We start from the raw sequence: 11,558 nt of genomic DNA on the forward strand, positions 1-11,558 counted from the left end.
ATCTCCACCTCCCAGGCTCAACTCCCCTAGTAGATGGGTCTACAGGTGGGAGCCACCACACCTGGCTAATATTTGTACTTTTTTGTAGAGGGGTTTCACCATGTTGTCCAGACTGGTCTCGAGCTCCTGGCTTCAAGTGATCCACCTGCCTCAGTCTCCCAAAGTGCTGGGATTACAAGCGTGAGCCACTAAGCCTAGCCTCAGTCATTAAAATTTTTTTTTACATGTCTCCAATTTGCTATCATTTATCAATCACTTCTCGGCTCATTTATTTATTCCTACCATGTTCTTAGATTAACTTACCACTGAGATGTGATTCTACTGTAAATAATGCATTGAACAATGATCATGAATACATCTTTTGGAAACCTCCGACTTACTAATGATATATCTTCTTGTTAATTTGCTCTGCACCCTAATTATTCTAGCAATAAATAATTATTCATCCACTGGTACATTCTATTATACCATAAACATAAACCATACTTACAATATGTCAGGTAATGTTCTAAGTACTTTATATATATTAACTCATTTGGTCCTCACCACAACCATATGACGTAGACACAAATATGAAGATTCTGTGGCACAAAGAGGTTAAACAACCTAAGACCACACAGCCCATAAGTAGCAAAACCAATATTCAGACCAAGGCTGCCTCAGTCCACACATGAGCCAAACCCCTGCACATGTTGCCTCTCCTTGAAAAAATGTTGGGGTACAGGGGAAGCTCTGTCCATCTCAATGGGGAAGGGTACAATCTCAATTAAATTTTTCTTTTTAAGTTGAATATATATTTAAAATATATTTCTGCCATCCTGGACAACATACTGAAACTTTGTTTCTACAAAAAATACAAAAATTAGCCAGGTGCAGTGGTAGGTGCCTGTGGTCCCAGGTACCTGGGAGGCTGAGAGGATCACTTGAGTCCAGGGAGGTCAAGGCTACAGTGAGCCATGATCACGCCACTGCATTCCAGCCTGGGCAACAGAGCAAGACCTTATCTCAAAAAAAAAAAAAACACATATATATATTTCTGTTTTAATTATATATCAGTAATTCTAGTGATAGAATGTGAGAGACCAAATGGGGCAAAATATCAGTAACTGACAAGTCTAGGTAAAGGGTATACAAAAGGTCATTATATTATTCTTGCAAATTCCTAAAACTTTGAATTTTTTAAATAAAAAGTTAAAGGGAATTATTTCATCTTAAATGTCACCAATAATATGCTAAATGTTACATTTTAAAATATAAAGAAAGATTTTAGATTCAAAAGTATACAAAGATGTATGCAGTTTTTCAAAATGCTTTTGGTAGTAGTAACAGATCCAAAATTTGAAGGCAAAACAGTTTTTTTTTTTTTTTTTTTGAGATGGAGTCTCGCTCTATGGCCCAGGCTGGAGTGCAGTGGCATGATCTGGGCTCACGGCAACCTCAGCCTCCCAGGTTCAAGTGATTTCTCCTGCCTCAGCCTACAGGGTAACTGGGATTACAGGTGCACACCACCACGCCCAGCTAATGTTTTGTATTTTAGTAAAGATGGGGTTTCACCGTGTTGCCCAGGCTGGTCATGAACTCCTGAGCTCAGGCAATCCACCCGCCTCGGCCTCCCAAAGTGCTAGGATTACAGGCGTGAGCCACCGAGCCCGGTCACAGGCAAAACAGTCTTAGGGAACATACCTGCTTTTTTCTCATTGGCCAGATTTTGCTACGTAGTCACTGGTATCCACTTCCCACAGGTTAGTTCCAGGAAATCAGATTCTAAGATGGGGATATGAATGTAAGAGGTTGATTTGGAAGTCTCTTGAATCTGACCCTTGAAGAAATGAAGCAGGATTAGGCAGAGGGGGAAGCAGGAGGATGATGCAGTCATCACCAAGGCCCTAGCCACAGGCAGCTCTGCAGCTAGGACAGCCCTGCAGAGTTACCCCCAGCTGGAAGAAGGGGCCCAGACTTTTATGCTTCCACATCAGCTACTGAGTGGATACAGGTGGCCCCAGCAAAGGGCGCAGAATCTTGGGTGAAGCAATTCTTTAGCTGAAGCAATCACTGGGAGAGGAGACTCAGCTGAAGCTGTCGACAGTGTCCACTACATTCCCACTTTACAGACAAGGAAGTTGAGGTATACAGCAATCAGCTGCGTGTAGTGGCTCACACCTGTAATCCCAGCACTTTGGGAGGCCGAGGTGGGTGGATCACTTGAGGTCAGGAGTTAGAGACCAGCCTGACCAACAATGTGAAACTCCATCTCTACTAAAAATACAAAAATTAACCAGGCATGGGGGCGCACCCCTGTATTTCTAGCAGCTCGGGGGGCTGCGGCAGAAGGATCACCTGAGCTCAGGAGACAGGGATTGCAGTGAGCCGAGATCACGCCACTGCACTCCATCCTGGGAAACACAGCAAGACCTGTCTCAAAAAAAGAGTATAGCAATTAAATAACTTTCCCAAGATCACAGAGCTGATAAATGGTTGTATCCATTCTCCAACACCACATTAGTGCTGCGTAACAAGCACCCATAAAATATGTACTAACAGGCTAATAACAATAAAAATGTACTTTGGCACATGAATCAATCAGGTTAGCTAAGTCATTCTGCTGATTTGGTCCAAGTTAGTCAGATTTCGGCTGGGCCCCCTCGTGTGTTTGTGGCTATGGGTCGGCTTTCCTCGTCTGGTCTAGGATGGCCTGAGCTAGGATGACTTACTCTCCTGCACGTGGTCTCTTGTCCTCCTGAGCTTGTTCCTCATCATGGTGGGAAGCTTCCGAGACAATGAATGTGGACAAAGCCTTTGGAGCTCCAAGACTAGAACGAGTCCGTCATCACTTCTGCCACATTCTATTGGCCAAAGCGAATCACAAGGCCAAGTGCAGAGTCAGTGTGGGAGGATCATAGACACTCAGAGATGTAAAAATCAGGGACAAGCAACCATAGTGATGGAGCCCAAATGCAAACTCCAGAGACCTCACTCCTAGAGGTCTTACTCCACAGTCATCTCCCAAGCAAATCTTTAATTAGTATCTATGTCAAGTTCCACCTGGCCTGGCACTGTGAAAGAGCACGGTCCTGCTTTTAAGGAGTTTACAGCCTAGATAAGGAGCCAAGACACCCACCATGAATGTTTGGTAGCAAGAAAGGTAAGGCAAACGTAAGAGGGGCAAATGCAGCAGGAATCGGGGCAGGGGAGGTACTGTGGACCACGTTGGTCCAGGAGGGTCTGGGCAGCGATTGATTCAGGTCTTGGAGAATGTGCAGAGTTGAGTCAGACAGTAAGGAGGGATGCACACCCGCACCTCCTCCTCCTCCTCCTCCTCCCCCAGGTACTGATGGAGGGAAGGGAAGGAAAATAGACAGAATGCAGGGCCTGTGAAGAAGTAGTTGTTTTTTGTTTTTTTTTTTTTAATTTTTTGAGACGGAGTCTTGCTCTGTGTCACCCAGGCTGGAGTGCAGTGACGCAGTCTTGGCTCACTGCAACTTCCACCTCCTGGGTTCAAGTGATTCTCCTGCCTCAGCCTCCTGAGTAGCTGAGACTAGAGGTGCGTGCCACCACACCCAGCTAATTTTTTGTATTTTTAGTAAAGATAGGGTTTCACCGTGTTAGCCAGGATGGTCTCGATCTCCTGACTTCGTGATCTGCCCGCCTCGGCCTCCCAAAGTGCTGGGATTACAGGTGTGAGCCACCATGCCCGGCCTGAGGAAAGCAGTTTTCTAAATCCCCTCTCTGTTGTCCCCTCAGCCCCTTAGGATTTCTTTTTATCTGTCTTGGCCAGGCATTGAGAGCTCAGCATGCTGAGGACAACAGTATTTCATTGTTACATGCATTTACTATCCTCCTTTTGAGGACTGTGGGTGATGCCATCTTAGTTCTACTGAGCAGAAAGGCAGACGAGATTACCAAAAGGCAAGACTAGATGGTTCCATAAAGGAAAGGGAATGGAGCCACCGGAGGGGGAAGATCAGGAAAAGGGGTTGGAAGGAGACAGAAGAGGGAGCAGGAGAGGAGAGGACTGAATAGATACTATGAGGAAGAATATTTTGGGGAGAGAGGAGTGAAGATGCCTGTTAGGAAACGATGCTGTATAATGAGCAACAGAGCCCTGGGCTTGGGCTCCAGCCAGCAGCCTTCAGTAAAGACCAGCCCTGGCCAGCAGCCTTCAGTAAATACTTCTCAAAGCTTTAGGAGTTGGATTTCTTGTGTCTTCAAATGCTGAGATGACCTTTAGGGCTGAAACAAGGCAGTCAGTTTTATCTGGTTTCCTTTCCATACACCAGGCTTGCCTAAAGCAACTTGTTTATTTTCCTATCGGATAGTAGTCAAAGGTGCCAGCTTAGGAATGAGACAAGTGAGTTCAAATCCTCACTTTTTTTCTTGCTAACTTTGTCATCTTGAACATGTCATATAACCTCTCTGAGCCTGTTTCCTCCCCTGTGATAGGAGTATGATAGTATCTACCTCACAGGATTTTTGTGAGGATTAAATAAAATAAAACATATAAACTATGTGTCTTGCACATAGTTGTTGCTTTAATAAGCTAGCTCTGGCTGGGCGCGGTGGCTCATGCCTGTAATCTGAGCACTTTGGGAGGCCAAGTCAGGAGGATCCCGTGAGGCCAGGAATTCAAGACAAACCTGGGCAGAGAGGGAGACCTCCTTCTCTACAAAAAATTAAAAATTAGCCAGGTGTGGTGGCACACACCTGTGGTCTCAGCTACTTGGGAGGCTGGGGTGGGAGGATCACTTGAGCCCAGGAGGTTGAGGCTGCAGTGAGCCATGATCGCACCACTGCACTCCAGCCTGGATGACAAAGCAAGACCCTGTCTCTTAAAAAGAAAAAAAAAAAGCTAGCTATTGTTATTATTATAATTATCCAATGATTCCAAAATTTAGTTATTTTATCCTTGTTTTACATACAAGAATGGAGATATAGACAAATCAAATCCAGCCGCCCCCAAAGCCTGATGAAGGGCTTCCCTATGAACAAAGACCCTGGCCTGAGACAGAGATGACTCCAAGCCTCTGAGCCCTGCATGGTGCATTTGTCCTCTAAAAACAACAAACAAACAAGTGCATGAGCAGTAAGGGAGGCAGAGATCCATAACTGAGGTCATTTAGGCAGGCAGAAATGATTAACGCAAAATTAAGGTAGAACCCAACACAAACTGGATGCGAAGTCAGAGGCAGACATCTGTCCTACATACTCACAGTGGTCTCCTGTTTGGCAGTTGGCGGCTGGACCAAATGTCCTCTCTAAAGCCTTGTTAGATACAGGAATTGAGCCAGCTCTTCCACATCCTGGCTTTGTGACCTTGGTGAAGCTATTTTACCTCTGAGATTCAGTCTTGCACCAGCTAAGTGGGATGATACCGGTAGCATCTGCCTCTGGCGTTGCTGTAAGGAGAAATGGAATGATATCTTCTGAGCATCTCACCCAGTGCCTGGTGCACAGGGTGGTTCCTCAGACCTTGTCTGCCCGTATGAACCCAAACTCAGAACATAGTCTCTGAAGCAAGGCAAAAGGATCCAGAGTTTCTTTTTTTTTTTTTTTTTTTTTTTTGAGACAGAGTCTCGCTCTGTCACCCAGGCTGGAGTGCAGTGGCCGGATCTCAGCTCACTACAAGCTCTGCCTCCCAGGTTTACGCCATTCTCCTGCCTCAGCCTCCCAAATAGCTGGGACTACAGGTGCCCGCCACCTCGCCCGGCTAGTTTTTTTTGTATTTTTAGTAGAGACGGGGTTTCACCGTGTTAGCCAGGCTGGAGATCCAGGGTTTCTAAACCTGCTAAAATGACTGAAACTGTGGTTCAGTTATCCAAAGAGGGGTTCATGATACAGAGAAGGGTATTCCCCAGAGCACGAGGAAATTAAATTTAAGCTGGAAGTATTTGGGTCAGAGATGAGAAAGAACTTCTGAAAGTCAGGGTTGTCAAATTAAATTAGAAATGATGATTTAAGACTGTTGTGCTGCTAGTGTCTACTCTAAGAGGAGAATACCAGCTCATCTGCCTGGGCTGGGCAAGGTGTGCCATCATGAGATTGGCCCAGACAATCAGCCACCCTGGGCAAATGGGCCTCAAAATACATGTGCCCTAAGTGAGGACTGGCTGTGACCCTGGGCTAAGTGACAAGGGCCACGGAGTTAGTAGAAGTTGGCCATGGGGGAAGGGCTGTTCTAGTTTTGAAGACATTTGCAAGGGTTGACCCAGAGCCTGAAACTGCCTAGGTGCATGTAAGTTTGAGTCATCCTCAGGTGGGATAAACCTGAGAGGACCCAGTGTCAGTGCAGACCTGAGAGAGGAAATCAAATGACCACTGGAAGGAAGGGGCTTGAAGGAAGTGACCCCACCCACTGAGCAGAGCCACTTGAACAAAGGCATTGACCCTGGAAGAAGCATTGATGGAAGTGTTGGGCACAGGCAGGAGCCGTCCGCCAAGGGCATCAGCCTGCGCTTCCGTCTGGGGAGAAGTGTTGGACTACAAGACCACTCGGGGCCCATCCGACTCAGGAAGGAAGGCCAGGCCTTGGAGGCTTGTCCGCTCCTGCCCCCAAAGACCAAGACAATGCAATGAGGTTTCATTGCATTTCCAGGGGAGGTCACTAGGGGAGACCATGGCTGTCAGGTGCAGTGGGGCAAAGATAGAAGGCCAAGAAATAAAATGGCTCCAGACGTCTTTCACTTTGGATATGCCCTTGTCATTCCCGAAGGCCTGAGCAGCCTGGAAAGAGAGAAAGATGGGGAACATTTCCACAGCTGGGACATTCGGTGCCATGGCCCCAACATCACCTGCTAAGGAACCTGCTGGGACTCCTAAGCTACAAAGACCCTATAGGTCTGGTTAAGATTCCATAGTCCTTGGCTGGGCGCGGTCGCTCATGCCTGTAATCCTAGCACTTTGGGAGGCCGAGGCAAGTGGGTCACGAGGTCAAGGGATCAAGACCATCTTGGACAACATGGTGAAACCCCATCTCTACTAAAAATACAAAAAATTAGCTGTGCGTGGTGGGGGGCACCTGTAGTCCCAGCTACTCGGGAGGCTGAGGCAGGAGAATCACTTGAACCCGGGAGGCGGAGGTTGCAGTGAGCCGGGATCGCGCCACCACTGCACTCCGGCCTGGGTGACAGTGCAAGACTCCATCTCAAAAAAAGAAAGAAAAGAAAAGAAAAGAAAAGATTCCACAGCTCTCGGTCCAGCCCCTTTTCCTCCTTCTCTACCCAGCCGACTACTACTCATCCCTCAAGTCCCAGCACAAAGCTTGCCTCCTCTAGAAGCCATCCCTGGCTCCCCTATGTAGTAACTGGTCCTTCCAAAGTGTTCCTGCAGCTCCCAGTTTATCCCTTCTATGTCTAACTTCCATATCAATATTCTATTCACCCATCTGTTCATCCAATGTTCTGTTCACTACAGGGCATGTTGGCATGTGCCTGTAGTCCCAGCTACTAAGGAGGCTGAGGTGGGAGGATCACTTGAGCCTTGGAGGTCTAGGCTGCAGAGAGCTGTGGTGGGGCTACTGCACTCCAGTCTGGGTGACAGAGCGAGACCCTGTCTCAAAAAAAGAAAAAAAATTCCATAGCCTCTCTGGGGCTGCATGCCAAGCAGGAATGCCAAACTGAAATTACAGAAGAATGCCAGGTGTCTAAAAAGCAAAGGTGGTTCCTTTGGTCAGGGATGGAGCCGTACAGGCCAGTCCAACTGCAAGTCATTCTGTCTGGGTCCTCTAGCAAGTCAATCCAGTTCAATTCCCAAACACCATGCCAGTCTTGTGTTAGGCTGCCCTATCCCTGCCCTCGGGCATAGGCAGCAATGCTAATATCAACAGTAATAGGCAGAACAAGAGTGCCTTTTAAAGAAACATAGCGGTCAAGGCTGTTGCAACCAGGGAGGAAAGTGATCAGCCTGGCTGCGGGATTATTAGGAAAGGCTTCGTGAAAGAGGCAGTCCTAGGAAAGACCTCGAAGGTTCGTCCTCCTAAGCCACCACCCAGAGATCCTCGACTTGGAAGCTGGGATATTCCCAGGGAGCCAATAGGGTAGACCCTCAGGAGGCCTTTAGGGAAGTCTGCTCTTCAATTTCTTTTTAAACATGCTCTTCCCTCCTCCAGAAATGCCCTTTCTTCCTTCTCAGCCCAACTGACTGCTACTCATCCTTCGAGTCCCAACGCAAAGCTCGCCTCCTCTAGAAGCCATCCCTGGCTCCCCTCTATAGTAACCGGTCCCTCCAAAGTGTTCCCACAGCTCCTGACTTAGTCCTTCTATGTCTAACTTAAATATCAATGTTCTGTGCGTCCATCTGCCTCCCCATTAGTCTGTAAGCCCCTAGAAGTCAGGGCCTCTTATTCTTTTCTATAGTCCTGCTGTCTTGCACATTGCCAATAAATGTGGAAGGAATGGAGGAGGGGAGGAAAGAAGAAACTGGAAGCACCAGTTCTGGCCTGAGGCACCAGAGGCTGTGCCCTGTGGCCTGGCCTCCTGGTATTCATCTGCCTCACATGACCTGGCGCCTCCTGCTTGAACCCTCAGTTTCTGCCTCGCTCTGGGCAGGGACAACACAGCTTCCATGAGCTGCCTCCTGTTGCTAGTGCCTGCCAGCCCCTCATTAGCCCAGATGGTCCCCACTCCTGCCCTGAGAGATATGGGCTTGGCGGAGGTCGAGGCCTTTCCTGCCTGGTGAGCCCCTTATGCCAACCCCAGGCAGTTATTCTCAGGCTGCTATTGGACAGAAGCATTTGATCTTCAGAACTTTGGCAGTGGACACACACTTTACCATCAGTTATGGGGTCAATTTGGGGACCTAATGAGGAGCATCTTACCTGGGAGAAAGTGAGGGATATGACTCAAGCTAGGCATATGAGGAAAGGCTAGGATAACCAGGAATAAAGAGAAGTATCCAGGTGGCATACTCTGGTCCAAGGACCAGGTGGCCCCCAGCCTCACTTGGCAGAGGCCAAGCCTCCAGCCTCCCAATTCTTTAGATTTCACTCAGCTCCCTGAGAACGCTCCCCTCAGCCTGCCACAGGAGTGTGCTCTCTGCAGCGCGGAAGGGGTCATGGAGGTAGAGACGGTGAGAGTGACAGAGGAGAAGAAACAGAACATGGAGGCCTGCCTCCCAGGCCACACACCCATGCCCCACCACACCTCTGGTTCTAGACTTCAGCTTTCCCTGGGAACCTCTCCTCCCAGGGAGGCTGAAGACAGGCCCTGGGGCAGTGGTGGGTGGAGATTGGACCTCAGAGCCTAGAGGGAAGTGAAAGGGTTTAAATCCCCCCCCAACCCACCCGCCCCCCGCCAACCACCTTCCACTGGGCCAGTCTAGCCAGCTCACCCCAGAGCACTGTAAGCCCAGGCTTGTCTTTGGTGCTCTCTCAGTTTCATCTTCCCTCTTACTCCTCCTTCCCACTCCTTCTGGGAGACACTGGGAGGAGAAGCTAGGGGCCACTGGCACCAGCTGTCTCTGGGGTGTCATTTAATACTGTCCATAATCACCACCTCCTCTCCTGGCTTATTAACTCTTTCCCTCACGGCTACTCTTGTCATCCCTGGACGTCTCTCTAACTCTATCTAGCTCTCACAACACACACACACACACACACACACACACACACACAGTGAATGGGAAGAGGGAAGGGCTAGGAACTAGGCATACTCTGGTTTCTTGCCACTGCAGTTCCTTTCCCACCTGACTTCACCCCCAAAAACTGGTCCCACCACCAGCTGGGAGGCAGGAGCAAGAGAGAGGCTGGTTCAAGGATCTGGAGGAACAGAGGACACTTCTGAACCAGCAGAGCAATCACACAACAGCAAGCTCAGAGAAAGAGAATCCCGGAGGGCGGATTTGAGGATGGACACGGGGAATACAAAATTAGAAACCGTCCAAAGACAGAGATTCCTCCTCCAAATGAAATAGAGTCACCAGAGTCCGAGTGAGGACTAGAACACTCTGATCATGTATGTGTTTCATACGCTAGATGGGAAAGGGGAATAGAGACCCTTTCCCCTGGCAACTCAAGGAGATTCTGCTTCTGAAAGTGTTTCCTGAACTTCAGGATGCTCTGAAGAAGTAAGGAGCCGTATCAGTCACTGTTGAGTCCATTGGCAGGAAATAGACCACAGGCAGGGTGAGGGGCTGGGAGCCTCAGACCTGCCACCTGCCCACTACAGGGTCTTGGGTTTCATGGTTGTAAGATTACAATGACCACACATCCACAGGACACTTCTATCTCGAATATCCAGTGCTTCTGTCAGACAAGGTGCCATGATTCCGAGAAGTGAAAAGGTGGGGAAACCGAAGCGGGAGGATCACTTGAGCCCAGGAGTTGGAAACCATGTTGGGCCACGCAGCAAGATACAGTCTCTGTTTTCTTTTTAAAAAATAAATTTAGGCCGGGTGCAGTGGCTCACGCCTGTAATCCCAGCACTTTGGGAGGCCGAGACGGGCGGATCACGAGGTCAGGAGATTGAGACCATCCTGGCTAACACGGTGAAACCCCGTCTCTACTAAAAATACAAAAATTAGCCGGGCGCGGTGGCGGGCGCCTGTAGTCCCAGCAACACGGGAGGCTGAGGCAGGAGAATGGCGTGAACCCGGGAGGTGGAGCTTGCAGTGAGCTGAGATCCGGCCACTGCACTCCAGCCTGGGCGACAGAGCGAGACTCCGTCTCAAAAAAAAAAAAATAAAATAATAATAATAATTTAAAAAAAATAAATTTAAAAAATGAAAAATAAAGAAAACAAAGTTGGCCGGGCGCGGTGGCTCAAGCCTGTAATCCCAGCACTTTGGGAGGCCGAGGCGGGCGGATCACAAGGTCAGGAGATCGAGACCACAGTGAAACCCCGTCTCTACTAAAAATACAAAAAAATTAGCCGGGCGCGGTGGCGGGCGCCTGTAGTCCTAGCTACTCAGGAGGCTGAGGCAGGAGAATGGCGTGAACCCAGGAGGCGGAGCTTGCAGTGAGCCGAGATCGCGCCACTGCGCTCCAGCCTGGGCAACAGCGTGAGACTCCGTCTAAAAAAAAAAAAAAAAAAAAAAAGAAAACAAAGTATGGTCCATTCATGCAATGCCCAGTACGTGTCAGTCCTTCCAGAGCATCTTTTTTTTTTTTTTTTTTTTTTTGAGACAGTTTTGCTCTGTCGCCCAGGCTGGAGTGCAGTGGCACTGTCTCGGCTCACTGCAACCTCCACCTCCCAGGTTCAAGCGATTCTCCCACCTCAGCCTCCCAAGTAGCTGGGACTACAGGTGCCCATCCCCACGCCCAGCTAATTTTTGTATTTTTAGTAGAGTTGGGGTTTCACCATATCGACTAGGCTGGTCTGGAACTGACCTTGTGATCTGCCCGCCTCGGCCTCCCAAAGTGTTGGGATTACAGGCCTGAACCACCACACCCGGTCCCATATCATCTATTTTAGCAGCCACTGCAAGGGCTGAGTGACCCTGGTGTAGCCAGGAGTTGGCATATTTGCGCGTGAAGTGGGAGGGTGGAGAAGTGCGGGTCAGGCCTCAGCTGGACACCAGGCCCTATCGCTGCAGCAAAGGCAAAGTCCAGGACAGCCTTCCACCCTTAC

General features: G+C 48.8%; 1 long non-coding RNA gene across 4 annotated transcripts in view; it reads right to left on the reverse strand.

Annotated features, from left to right (window-relative positions):
* Positions 1 to 11,558, reverse strand: part of LOC107000736 (uncharacterized) — a 92,742-nt gene that overhangs the window by 81,043 nt on the left and 141 nt on the right. For all 4 annotated transcript variants that reach the window (XR_013400789.1, XR_013400788.1, XR_013400787.1 and 1 more), the window contains exons 2-3: positions 5,208 to 5,393; positions 1,684 to 1,764 (exon numbers count right to left, since the gene is read on the reverse strand). This is a non-coding gene — a long non-coding RNA (uncharacterized LOC107000736). The remainder of the gene's footprint in view (positions 1 to 1,683; positions 1,765 to 5,207; positions 5,394 to 11,558) is intronic.

The sequence above is a fragment of the Macaca mulatta genome, chromosome 11, assembly GCF_049350105.2.
Source record: "Macaca mulatta isolate MMU2019108-1 chromosome 11, T2T-MMU8v2.0, whole genome shotgun sequence".
NCBI lineage: Eukaryota > Metazoa > Chordata > Mammalia > Primates > Cercopithecidae > Macaca > Macaca mulatta.